A 12,269-nucleotide genomic window follows, 5' to 3' on the forward strand; every position below is an offset into this window, starting at 1 on the left:
AAGATAGTGCCTTCCGGCCGTTAAGAACACCCTGCCCTGATAATCAATTCCAGAAACAACAGTTCCTAAGCCACCTATGGCAGCCACTCTCCACAACCCTAAAGCAACCACTTCAGTCACGCTGACCTCAGGTGAGGCGGATGCGAAGTTCATGAAAACGCATTGCCTGTCCCTAAGATGGTGGCTTCCGGTCATAAAGAACAGCCAGCCCCGAGAGCCAGTACCATATTCAACTGTACCCAAGCTACCGAGGGGAAACAAGCCACAACACCCCTACTGACCCTCCCCTACTCCCCAAACACCCATAGTCTGTGGAGACCTCTGAGTGGCTCACATACAATATGTACCTCAGCCTCCAAGAATGAGCTCTGGGTAACTATCCACCTTCCTAACTAAGACAAAAGGTCACCCCACCTCATCCTTCCTCCGCCCTTCTACACCTAATTGCCTGAAACCACTTGGCCCGAACTCCTTTTCCATCCTTTTCCCCCATACCTCTCACCAAAAGCAAAAAGAAACTTTAAACAGAGACTGATTAGACAACACCCAGAGACACTATTCGCTGACATATACCACTGCTCTTCCAAAGGCTGGTTGAAAATGGATCTCATTTTCCACACTGAAAGACCTGCAAATTGGAACAACATTCTCAGAGCACACCATCACATATCCAAAACAACTAATACTCCCTACAGCTGCAAACTAACAATCACACTCCCAAGCCGCCCTATGCATAGTGGCAACACCTCTGTGACCATCTACACCAACGTCACAGTCATGATCCAAGCCAACAAAGACAAACTAGATGCATTTGACTCCCTCTTCCCCTCGCTTCGCAATGCCCCCACGCATTCACGCCACTCCCCCCCACCAAACTCCCTATTCCCTGATAGACTGCCCCTCTAGGAGATCTCACACATCAATCCCAAGACCTTCGACAATAACGCTAACCCCTCCCCTCCGGACACCAATCTCTCCTCCATCTACTCCTCCCCAATCGCACACAATACTTACTTCCCTTCCAAAACTAATCAGAGACCAGTCTCAGATGAGGCTCTTCAGCTCCCTTGTCGACCGACACCTACCCCCTCCATCCTCAAAATTAACCGAGTTGGGTGTAAAGGGTAATCAGGAGCTCATATAGTATTCACACTATTATAAAGTAAACAAATGGATTCCCACTGTCTTACGGTGCATTCAACATGGGGAGAAACAACCTGAATCCCCCAAAAACTCAATCTAAAATTGATCAAACTGTTTACAATTATTGAAGCACACGTGTCTTATAATACAGTAAGTACAGAAGTGTAAGAAATTAAAGCAGTAGTAGATTGGGCTTTTTGTTTCTTCCTTATTGTAATGGGGTCTTCTACTCCCTTACGCCAACGCGTTTCGTCGTTATTGGATATGACCTAACGACTTCCTCAGGGCTGGAAGTAATACAAATATCAAAGTTGTAGTATGCATTTCAAATGCAACAAAGTTTTTACATGATGCAAGCCCAGATAGCTAAACCTTGTGCAAAAGGACTATTCAAAACAATACTCGTGTATATACAGAAAGGAAAATATAGGTGTACATATTAATAATTATTTTCCCGATTTTCGGATGAATAAATAAAAACCCTTACAATAAGGGCATTGAAGGACCGTGTCAGTAAACACATGCGAGCGATCAAGCAGAATGACATGAGGTGGAAGACCCCGTTACAATAAAGAAGGAACAAAAAGCACAATCTACTACTGCTTTATTTTCTTACCCTCCATCCTCAAACTACCACTCCCAATAGACATCTAGCAAACCTAATCCTCAGTCAATGACTCTTAAATCTCTTCCTTTACCGACACACAAGAGGCGGCCGCTGGAACCACGTTGTAACTTTCCTCACCCCATGTCCAGGGCCACCCATAGGGACAACACTGGCAACAACAACACCAAAAGCCATTCTCTCAATGACAAGCTCTCTCCTTCCCGGGACGCCCCCACCCTCTCTTCTTTGGAGACAAATCAGCGACTTGCTTTGCTGGAATGCCAGCTAAAAACTGTAATACTGGGCCTAAACGAAATCCTCCTGAACCTCACCACACCCCGAGAGCCTAGACTACACCCAAAACTCAACGGCTCAGCTGGATCACAACACCCCTCTCAAACCAGACACAGAGACCCAAAAGAAGAAGAGCCGCAATGTCCACGAGTGAAGCGAGGGATCTTGCCACCTCGTATGACACTTCCTCTACTGTCACCCCTAGCTCCAAGATCCAGGTTATCACTGGATTTGGAAGAGACCACTCCACTCCCAGATCTTTAACCTCTTGCGTGCCCCGCCCTTTCCCCGCCCTGTGCCGGGCTTTCTATTAGCGGGCGGGGTTCATGACGAGATGGTCTCGTCATGGGCACAGCGCAACCGCGGCCCATGACGAGACCATCTCGTCATGGGCACTGAAGGGGTTAAGACCACCAACCTTCCTCACTAATATTCCCAGGGCCCCCATAATGAAGAAACTCTAAAACGAGGGGACCACCACCAATTGCATGCTTATTAACTGCAGATCGACCGCCAAACATGCAGCAGAATTGGCAGAAACCATCCTTACCCACGACATTGACATCGCGTTCATCACCGAAACATGGCTAAATGAGTTCTCTTCCCCAACTATTGACATGCTTGTTCCCCCGGGCTTCGTAATCATCAACAAAGACAGAAAGAATCAGCAAGGAGGGGGCATAGCAATCATACACAAGAACAACATCTCTGTGATGGAAACTGAATCCTTCAAATACAACACATTTGAATGTCTAACTGCCACCATTAAGATGAGTGACAAAAAAACTCTATTCTGCCATCTCCTCTACCATACGCCAGGCAACACCGCCTCATTCAGAAAACACCTCTCCAACCTGATAACTCACTGCTCACTCTGGCACTCCAACATTATAATCCTAGGCGACCTCAACTTAGACTGGAATGAGGAAAACAACTCACTGATCAAAACCTTAAACGAGCTTCTAAGCAATAATACCTCACCCAACACTGCACAGAGGAAACCCATAACATAGGCTCAATCCTGGATTCCATTATCGCTAAAGCAGACAGTCTTGATTGACCACACCCAGCCTGTTGACTGGTCTGACCACTATATCATTCTATTCCACATCAACCAAACGATCCAATGGCAGCTCCAAACGCAGGAACCCCTCCCCCACTGGGCGACAAATCTGAGTCTGATTCCCCTTGCTGACCTGGAGTAAAGGGCCAGCTCTCCTCCCCATATCCACAGGTGACTTCTCCACAACAAAACTCATCTCTCACTACAATACTACTATGACTTCCATTCTGGACCAAATAGCCCCCTTGAAACAAAAAAGAGTCAGGAACATTCCATCTAGATCGTGGTTCAACACAGACATAAACTCCGAAAGAAGACAACTTAGAGCTCCAGAAAGACTCTGGAAGAACAACCCGTCCACAATCCTCCTTGATCAACTCAAATTAGTACGCAGGAAATTCTTAACATTATCATTTGGCGATTCACCTCCAATGGCCCTCCCAGTGGATTGCTGACAAACTCATACACGAGGTGAGATCCTCATCTAAACAAGAAGCCTTAGATTTAGTCAGCGAGGCTTTCCTGCTCAACATCACCTCACCCAGATACTTTAACAACCTTTTTTCGTATAGCACCCGACTGCCATCACAGGGCATTAAACTTTTCACCTTCAGTCATAGGTTATGCTCCTGGGATTCCACTCCACAGCTTTTGCTGCTCTCGGTAAAGTGTCACACCTACCGCGGCAAAGGTTTGGTATGACTTGGGAATGTACTGTGTAGGAGACTTATTCCAAGATTGTAACCCTATCCCCTAAGAGTGCCCAGCTGCACTGGGAGGAGTGCCTCTCCACTAGACAACGAGGCTGGGGAAGCTCTGAGGGATTGGAGGGAGAGACTTTCCTGGGACTCTATGATAGACAATCAGGGAGGGGAACAGAGAACATGATTGCCAATCCCCCCGACCCCCCTCCTCCGTTCCCCTCCCGGAACACCAGCTCAAAGCAAATTTTGATTACTCGCAGATGCACCAGTCCATTCCTGGAGATGTCCAGCTGCTCGTGCTGTTACCAGAGATTGGCAAGTGAGCCGAGGTCCCCCCTCGAGTTAACTGGAGATAATCACCGGCGGCTACCATGGGAAAAGACAAAGATCCAAAGCAACACCCCCTCCCAGACCCGTAATGACCAGTTTACTACTGGAGCTGGCGCGACTGGAATGGGAGAGACAGAGATGGAGACACCACTCGCCAGTAATCTCACCCCGATTCTCCAAGCAATACACTCGTCCCAGGTGACGGGTGAGTTAAAAATAGGGAAAATTCAAGTGGTCATGGTGCTCCTACTCCAAGACCTGCAGAATGTGACAGCAAGAATCACAGAGGTGAAGGGTAGGGTCTCAACCGTGGAAGACGATGTCTCAGATCTCAAGACTAAAGTCAAATGTCTACTTACCCTAACAGCCGAACTGCACCAGTGCGCTGAAGATACGGAAAACTATTCACAACGCAATAACCTCAGATTCATGGTATTTACTGAGGGTCGGGAAACTACCTAACCAGCCGAATGATTGGAACAATGGATCAGATCCTGGATGCCAGTAGAGAAACTTTCAGCATGGTTTACCGTGGAACAGACACATAGGGAACTCACACCCAGACCCCCTCCGGTGATTTCCCGATTTCTTAATTTCAAAGACAATGATAGCATTCTCAGAGAGGCAAGGAAGCATGCGGACCTTGTTTCTAAAAATGCCAAAATCCTTCTTTTCCTGGATTATACCAAGGAGGTGCAGAAAAAGTGGTGCTCCTATGAGTCTGTCAAGCAGAGGCTCCGAACCATAAAACTGTCTAACTGCTTATGTTCCCGGCTCGGCTCAAGGTCATCCATGAAGAAAAGTCACACTTTTTTCAAATTCTGGAGGCTGCCTGGGAGCGGATTACAGAAGAAAAGCAATTGAGCGGCTGATACCGTTTATGGCCCCCCAAGAGTCAGGGGAAATCGACGCAAGCTGCAACTGTAATAGGTGGTCATAGAAGGAGGAACTATGCCCATTTGCTGTGTGGGGAGGACTTCATCGGGTTGCCTCAGCCTCCCCGGGATCTGGATCATAGTATACCTTGCCTGACTGGTCGCAGAGACAGGTGCGTTAAGGCAATCCAAGCGGTGGACTCTCTGCTAAGGGGGCGATGGAGGAGGGTTTGCTGCGTCTGCCCAGGTCCATCTTTGCCTCCGGCGGGAACACCTGAGAAAGGGGTAGAGTTAACCCGAGAAGCCAAAGCATTGTAACACACTACTGGCGGCTAGAAGAATTACATACACACTACAATCCTGTACTAAGGAGGGGTCCACCACTTCGCGTCCAAGAACACAATGCTCTTCTGTTGTGTTATTTAGTTTGGGGTGAAACATGCTTCTGAGGGGGAAGTCAAGGTTGGGGAGTGGGGGTTTATTATGAGGTTCTGGATAACACTGTTTGTTTGTTCTTATTGTGCACATCTGACACTTCCCATCACACTGACACACTTTGGTTGGCATGCGAGCACAGTGACCAGGGGACAGGAGCCAGACACCAAGCAGTTCTTGTACCTTGGGAAGCCTTAACGCACTCCCTCCCCATATTTAGGTACCTTCTGGGGTCATGGCATCTATTCAGGTTATGACGTGGAATGTTAACGGCCTTTTGGACCATATAAAATGATCTGCAATACTGAGGTACGCTCATCGTTTCACTCCCTCAGTTCTCATGTTACAAAAATACCCATTTGCTGGGGAATTACTGCCCATTCCTTGCCTGTCAGGGATTTGACAGAGTGTATCACGCGGGTGGTGCCCGAGGAGTCCAGGGGGTGGCGATACTCCTGAGCCATGACTTTCCCACGGTGGTCAAACAGACGTGGCAGGACCCCCAGGGGAGATACCTTTCAATCACTGGGACACTAGAAAGGAAACCATTGAGTATTCTTTGTCTTTATGCCCCACGAATAGCACTGGACTCTTTCTTGAGCAGCCACACATTGATACTGGCTCAAATCCCAAATGGACCCAGATATGTAGGGGGTGACTTTAACACTGTTGTAGACCTTACCACCGGTGCCCGGCATCTATCGAATTGGCTAAGTGCGATGGGCCTTTGTGATACGAAGAGACGGCTGCACCCACAGGAGCAACAATACACACACACTTCGGCCACACATCATACTCAAGGCCAAATTGACTTGATCCTCATTCCAGCTGCTGATTGCTGATATTTAGGTATACACATGGCAAGCCATTCGGCCCTCACATGACACTCGACTCAGGAAGTTAAAAAAAAGTCCTGCAAAATGCCAATCCCTCTCCTTAATGTTATGGGCAGGATAGCCCTATACAAAAAGATGGCCCTTCTGTGTTTTTAATATATTTTTTAAAACCTCCCGCAATCCATTTCCCGACATAGGTTCTGAGAATTAGACACCTTAGTCACGCTTAGTATAGCAAAACAAAAGACTCAGATTAGCTTACACAAAATGTCAGCGTGGTGAATATGAAGGAGGTCTTGGCATGACAAATTTGTACTTATACTATCTAGCAACCCAGTTAATCGTCATTAATGACTGGTTCTCCGGGGAATGGTCTGATCCGGGGTATAGGGTGGCACTTACTGCTATGAGTTTTCCGACCCTGATGGCTATGTTGTATGGGGCTGAAATCCCTATCAACCTGCGTAGGTATTCTTGGGCTGGAGGGCAGCACTGACTCATACAGGTTGGACTGCCACATTGACACAACAAATACCCCTATGGCATGATAGATGGTTGTCTGTAGTGGCAGCATTGGAGGGATTCAGCCGATGGGATGCAATAAGTATTACCCTATTGGGAGATGTAAGGCGTGGTACACATATATGCTCCTTCCAAGATCTTCGGACAACATATAATCTGTCCCCAACCAAATTTCACAAATACCTCCAACTACGCCACACTTTATACACATATACAACACATGACACCGTCCTACCAGAATTCAGTCCCCTAGAAGCAAAGCTCATGATGGGTGCCATAGAGAGAGGGGGCTGTGGGGTTCAGATCTACCGTACACTTATCATTAATGCCCCAGACACAATTTGATCCCTCTGGATGAAATGGGATGCATGTTTGGGCCCATTGGAGGAGGATGATGATGATTATTGGAGGGACGCCTTGATGACTTTGAGGGTCATAACGATTTCGACACGACTACGTCTGATTCAAACGTATTATCTACACTGTGCATATCTCACACCAGACTGATTACATAAAGCGGGTCCAATGCCACATGCTCAATGCACCATATGCTCCCATACTCTAGCAACTTCTTATCATATGGTTTGGGAATGTTCCCGTATCCAAAGATATTGGGAGATGGTAGTGGTTGAACTTACGACAGGGGTTGGTTGGGAAGTGGAACTCTCTTCTACGTTTTCTACTACTGGTCAGGCACTGCCGTCAGGATCACAATGTACCTTTCCGACTGCCTGTTCATGGCGGTTCCACCGCCATGGAAAGGCAGCCGGAAAGGGACTTTGGGGCCCCAAGCAGGGCACCCTTCCGTGTGGGCCACTGCCAAACATCCATGCACCGTGTGCCAGGCACCACATGGTGCCTAGCACACAGCGCATGGATGTTTGAAAACTGCTGTTTTCTACTGTGGCTTGTGCTGCGGCCCTTTTATGGTCCACAGTACTAGCCACAGTAGAAAAAGGCAGTTTCCGACCTCCTACACGGCGGTCTGATCAAAATATGGTGGGTGAGTGGGACTGCCGATTCCTTGTCTGGCAGTCTCAATCCCACTTCGATGTCCGACCGCCTTCGTAATGAGCCTCCTATATTCCTACTCTCAAGAGTATTGTCATATTTCAATTAATCCTTTGTATACCAGAAACAAACTGAAGCTATATAGAAATGTTGTGTAATATACTGAATATAATGTGTCTTTTATATGAAAAAACAATTAAAAATGGTTTCCATCTTTTTTCTTAAAAGATGATAGACTGGGGATAGCGTACATAAAGCTATATTACTGGGCAGCCCACTTACACCCTGTGAATGCCTGGTTCTTTGACAACAGGGCCCATCCCACTGTGAGATTGGAGATCGATGCAGTGTGGATTTTGAATTTGTTGTTACAGATGTATAGGAAGACACTGAACCTGGCACTATACCCAATCACTAGAATATTGCAGAAGTGTTGGCACCAGGCCTTAAGAATGATTGGCTGCCATGGGAGAATAATAGAGGAAACCCCAGTGGTATGGTGTGTGACATTCAGCAGTCACCCACCGGACAGGTTTTCACTTGTTGGATACGACATGGATATCCAGAGTTGGAAATATTTGGAAAGCTAGTCACAAAACATTCGGACAATTGACCAAAATGTTCTAACTGCATAAATCACAGTTCTTTCTTTAACTACAAATTACACATGCCCTGGAGGGAATTTACTGAATCTAGCTTACTATAAGCACATTTTACTATCTAAGGCGACTTCAACTTCCATTTGAAAGATTTTCTAACTGTTTTAATGTTAGACAATTGGTGAATGATGCTACTCATAACGCCGGCCATGTCTTAGATGGAATTTTTTCAAGTCACCCAGACTTTCAGCTGGATGCCATACTACCACTGACGTAGTTGGACCATAAAGCTGTGTGTTTCAACTTAAGGATTGTCGCCTCAAAATCTTTATCGGGCAGAACAGTGCAGGTCGTAAAAACACAGACATGGCATAAAATCAATTTATCAAGCCGAGTCTGGTGGCTTAGTGGTCTCCCACCTCTTTAACAGTTGCATGCGTGAGGTCGTGAAATGGATGAAATGTAACAGTCTTAAGTTAAACTCTCTGCCTTGCTAAAGCCGGAAGGGTGTACCTTGCCAAAGCCGGAAGTGCTGCCCCGCTCCTATCCAGTGAAGCTGTGAAGAGAACCCGGCGTCCTGGGAGACCCGCGAAGCTGGTGCCCGCCTCAGTTGGGGTGAAGGCTGACCACAATTCTGCATGGAGGGACGAGCTGCGAGTCGCCGGACCGTTACCCAGCCGCTTCATCCCCGAGTTGGGCGGGCCCGGGCCCGTAATCAGAGCCCCTGGAATTACCGGAACTCGAATACAGATCAGTACCTGTCCCCCGATGACATCATAGCAGGCCGGGACGGAGGAAGCATCACCGTCGGTAACGGGTGAGAGTGCAGCGATTATTGGTCGGACCCTGCCCTCAGAACCCCACGGGGAGGAAGAGAGCGACCTTACACCCTAATTGCCATGCGACTCACGGTGAAGGAGGCAGCTTGAGTAGGGGAACTGCAACCAACACCCCTGCCCAGGCATCCATTGAGGCGAGGCGGTCCCGTGCGGGTCTTGGACGGTGCCGAGAGGTAAGACCTCTCATCGTGGAGGCGTGAAGCAGCCATTAGCGGAGGGGCTACGATTTTGGACTGCTGTGCCGTCTGTGGGCGGTGTGTGGTCCTACATTTGTGGACATTCTCCCTCCCAGCTGCTGCTGCGAGTCGCGCTTTACACCGGTGGTTGTTGCAGCAGCTGCGGGCCTGCGGCTGGCTCGGTGTGCAGGCCACGGGGTCGTGTTGAACGGGGGGGGACGTGGCCCACAGGTCGGACTTTGAGACCCAGGACCCAGTCATAATATTTGTCTCAGCTGGGCCTTGCGGAGAGGTCTGTGAAGAGTGGAGGTCATCGCCCATGTGCCGTGGGGTAGCAGAGAGGGCGGAGATCTCGAGGGCCCCTTGGCCAGGCTGATCGACTACTTACCGGGCTTGGCTCCGTGGTTGTTTTTGTGGCCGGGCTTTGCTCCGCTTCCATTTCCTGAGCCCTTGTGACCTATCCGGGACATTGGCCGGCTGGGTTTGGCTCCGCGGGTCATGCCGCTCACAACTACAGGCCCCAGGACTCCCTTGGGCAGGCCGCCCTGATTCTAACGCGCCAGGAGGCGCATAAAGCTCCTCCCGGTTTTTCGTCCCGCGCGGACGTGTGCGGGACGCGCAGGGAGAAGCCCGGGATAGGGGCGGGACCGTCCGTGGCCATCAGGGGCCGGTAGAGGCTGGGCCATGTCTCTTGGTTTCAGCGACTCTTGAAGTAATGACTCAAGTGACTTTTTAAGTGCTATATGTAAATCACGCTACTAGTTTTTACTACCCATGGTAAATTGTAGTTTATTTTTATTTCATAAGACATTGTTTTAAAATGTATCGTATTAATTTTTTTTTTTTTTTTTTTTTAAGAGTTTGGTCAGTAACGTTCTCATATTGTTATTAATTTGGACACTGATCCCTTGTTGTGGTAAATAATGGGGAAGAATACTTTCCCCCAACTCTATCCTGCTACTAAGCAAAAAGTAGTTCCTAATACTCCCCTCCCTAGCTTGACAGCGATTGATCGAATGCTGCAGCAAACTATTGGGGTAGTTGTCATCTCCCTCCATGCCTATTATTACCAGGTTATCTTTAACACCAACAATTCCTCCAGCAAATGTATCCTCTGAGATCCCACCCTTGCCTAAGGATTCAATAGAGAAAGGAGGGTCTGACTCGTGTTTAAGTTCGCCCTTGGTTTCGGCATCAATTGTTAGTTTAGATAGTCACAGTCCTCGAGTAACAACTAGAGGGCAGAAGGCAAAGCCTAAACAAAATCATATTAATAAGGAAGGACCAAATGTATTGACTGCCAAAGGGAAGATTTCCCATAAGCAACGTAAATCTACTTCAATAATAAATGAAAAGAAAGGTAATAAGGGTAGTAGGCAGACAGAGATTGCCTTTCCCTCGATTAGTACAGGTGAACCAGTAGTTGGGGAATGTTTTTGGGGGGAAATGGAGATATTGATATCAACTCTCCTAGAACCTATTCGTATTAAAGTATCGAATATAGAATCCAGGGTAATTAATATGGAGAACCAGCTTGCTGGAAATCTGCAGTCTACGCAGGTTAAATTACCCCTTATCTTACCCCAAGTGACTCCGCCTGAAGCAAATAGCAATCCCAAAAAAACAACGGGGGCCTTGGAAAAACATGTTCAATTTAAAACCAATGTGGAATTGGGACGTTTGGAGTTTAATAAATCCAGGGGTTTAGAACCTAGCGTAGCAGGTATATCCGGTCCCCCTCAAGTGCTAACTAACAACCCTAAGACTGTTATGAGAAGGAGTTGATGATATTAGGGAGGCTGATTCGATATCAATTTGACCAACTCTTAATTTGCCCCCTGAGGCTATTCCATATACAGTGGTGTTAGCAAATGTTCTTCCTCTTCCCCCCAATGTTTACGAACACTGGTCGACTCTCAGGAATAAAGCACTTCATTTCCTTTCTACCAAGCTTGGACCTAATAGTTCCTTGTTTCCTGAGTTCAAGATGGTTAGAAGAGTTAGTTGGCTAGGCCCGCCGACTAAATCTCTGAGTGGTGATTGTGTAATTTTAACATTTCGGTCAACACCATTGGTTCGGAATATAATTGAGAGGGGTTGCACTGGGTCAGCTAGTTCTGATTTTGTTAACATTGTCCCCCTCGGCTTTTTCTACTCTCCCCAACGCCTGGATACGTTTTCAGGTCCCCGTTGCCAAACATTAAGTCAGGGGGGGTCCATGGGAGGGAGATATGGTATCCCGACGTTCAATCCCTTTGATATCCTTAGCGGTTTGGACACAAATGATTGACCACAACTCTATTCCCTTCACAACTCCCCAGAGATAGTCACGGATCTTATGCCTGTTATTACTTTAAGGGAAAACAGCAAGGAAGGCAAGGGGTTTGATCTTAGTCCTTCAACATCTGAGGGTCTCACAGGGGGGCCGGAGGTTCTGGTTGGTGGGTTAGAGAAGCGGAGTGAGTGTGGTTCTGTATCTCTACCCGTCGGTCTGAGTGTGGACTCTTCCATCTCCCCCCCTTTGGGTCCTCCTTTATGTAATGTTTGTTCTTGGAACATTGCTGGTATCAAATCTAAGATTGGTAACCCATTGTGGCAGGCCTTTATTCAGACTTACGATCTTATTTGTCTACAAGAAACATGGAGTAGGGATCCGGTCCATATAAATGGTTTTAAGACCTTTTACACACCAGCCGTGGACTGATGATTTATTTGTCAAATAAGTTGAACATCTTAAAGGTAACGGAGCCTGTCAAAGATACTTATTTCCAATTTCTGTTATTCGTTTTGGACTCAGACACTCCGATTGCCCTGATTAATTTGTATAATACCATT

The sequence above is a fragment of the Triturus cristatus genome, chromosome 4_1 (assembly GCF_964204655.1).
Source record: "Triturus cristatus chromosome 4_1, aTriCri1.1, whole genome shotgun sequence".
NCBI classification, from domain to species: domain Eukaryota; kingdom Metazoa; phylum Chordata; class Amphibia; order Caudata; family Salamandridae; genus Triturus; species Triturus cristatus.